Source organism: Priapulus caudatus, unplaced genomic scaffold (assembly GCF_000485595.1).
Source record: "Priapulus caudatus unplaced genomic scaffold, Priapulus_caudatus-5.0.1 Scaffold12200, whole genome shotgun sequence".
NCBI lineage: Eukaryota > Metazoa > Priapulida > Priapulimorpha > Priapulimorphida > Priapulidae > Priapulus > Priapulus caudatus.
This window is the reverse complement of record NW_014589261.1, coordinates 1-1,857: the sequence shown is the minus strand read 5'-3', so window position 1 is coordinate 1,857 and position 1,857 is coordinate 1. Positions and strand designations below refer to the sequence as shown.

The following is a 1,857-nucleotide window of genomic DNA, read 5'->3' as shown; positions in this document are numbered from 1 at the left end:
AGAGAGACAGAGACAGTGCGAGTGAGAAAGAGAGACAGACAGAGGCATTATGCTTAACTCTCTCACCACCTGCATTGTCTCCCTCTCTCGGTATACCACATGCATTGTCTCCCTCTCTCGGTATACCGGCTAGAATGTCTCCCTCTCTCGGTATACCACCTGCATTGTCTCCCTCTCTCGGTATACCACCTGCATTGTCTCCCTCTCTCAGTATACCACCTGCATTGTCTCTCTCTCTCGGTGTACCACCTGCATTGTCTCCTTCTCTCGGTATACCAGCTGCATTGTCTCCCTCTCTCGGTATACCACCTGCATTGTCTCCCTCTCTCGGTATACCATCTGCATTGTCTCCGCCCTTCTCGGTATAAGCAGCTCATTCGGTTCACTGCATGTCTCCCTCTTCGCGATATACGCACTACAATGGTTCCTTCTCCTCTCGCAGATGCGAGGGAGACGCGTGAGAAGCGCACGGAGGAGAGGAGGGAGTCTGCCAGCAGCAGAGGGAGGGCCGGAGACCCGGGGAAGGACAGGCTGCGCCGAGAGAGGAAGGAAGGAGACCGCCAGGCGACGGACAGGGAGGGACACCGATGGGAGAGGAGGGACGGTAGAGCAGCCAGCAAAGGAAGGTGAGGCAGAGGTGAAGGGTAGGATAGCAGGGGGAGGGAGACTTGTCTGAGGGAGAAGACGGAAGCGTTGGGAAGGTGTGGATGAGGGGGAAGACCCCGGGTCGTGTTGGGATGTATCCCCCGGAGCTCATTTTCTGCATATTTTTTCCTTTTTTCTGATTTCCACCAGCTCCTCCCTTTAACCAGCTTCCTACTCTCTTACCTTCCTCTCTCACCTACCTACTCTCTCACCTTCCTCTCTGACCTACCTACTCTCTCACCTTCCTCACAGCTCCTCCGTTTCACCTTCTTCTCTAACAGCTCCTCCCTCTCTTACGTCCTCTCTCTCACATCTTGCGCGAGTCCTCCCTCGGCAAGTGTCTCCCCATCGAGGCGATGTCGGCGGCCGCAGACCTCCTCCTATTCACCCGCCTCCTCTCTGACCTTCCTCTCTTACAGCTCCTCCCTCTCTTATGTCCTCCCTCTAACAACGCCTCTCTCACCAGCTTCCTCTCTTGCAGCGAGTCCTCCCTCGGCAAGCGTTTCCCGCAGAGGACGATTGTCGGCGGCCGCGAACCTCCCTTATCACCGCCTTCCTCTCTCAGCCTACCTCTCTTACCTGGCTCCTCTCTTGTCCTCGTCTTGCAGTCGAAGGTCCTCCCTCGGCAAGCGTTTCCCCGTCGAGCGGATGTCGGCGCCGACCTCGACGCGCAGCTGCAGGCGGGAGGAGGAGAGAAGGCCGCGCGCCGCGGAGGAGCTGCGTCGCCGCGAGAGGAAGCCCGGCGGCTCAGTCTCGAAGAGGATAAGCTCGGCGCGCGGGAGAGGCCCGAGCGCGCGCCCTGGGCAGGCCGGAGAGAAAACCGTCGAGTCGTAGCGCGCCGGCAGGCGGGGACGCGCGATCGCCGCCATGGGCGGCGCTACGCAGCGCTGAACTCGAGCGGCGTAACCGTGACGACGAGGGAGGGTTCGCGAAGCTCGACTCGCAGTCTGAGAATTAACACGGCCGTTTCGTGAAGAAGCTGGTGAGGCTGGTCGCTTCATGAGTGGCTGCTTCACTTGTCTTTGTTTTTGTCTTTGTCGTTTGACCGTTGTTTGCGAGCGAGGTGAGGGTGGTGTTAGGCTTACGTGAGGCGGCTGAAAGCGTGAGTACTGTTCACTTGTTGTTTTGTTTTTAGCTCATACTGACGAAGTCAGATCAGCTGTAGTAGAATCGCATTAGCGTCCGTGCGTCCATGTGTCTGTGCGTCCGTGC

At 58.1% G+C, this 1,857-nt stretch overlaps 1 long non-coding RNA gene across 1 annotated transcript; it reads left to right on the top strand.

The window, feature by feature from the left end:
• Positions 1-446: 446 nt before the first annotated feature.
• LOC106820364 lies at positions 447-1,377 on the top strand. The gene is made up of 3 exons (XR_001395614.1): positions 447-626; positions 1,127-1,129; positions 1,260-1,377. It is a non-coding gene; the product is annotated as an uncharacterized LOC106820364 (long non-coding RNA).
• Positions 1,378-1,857: the final 480 nt, after the last annotated feature.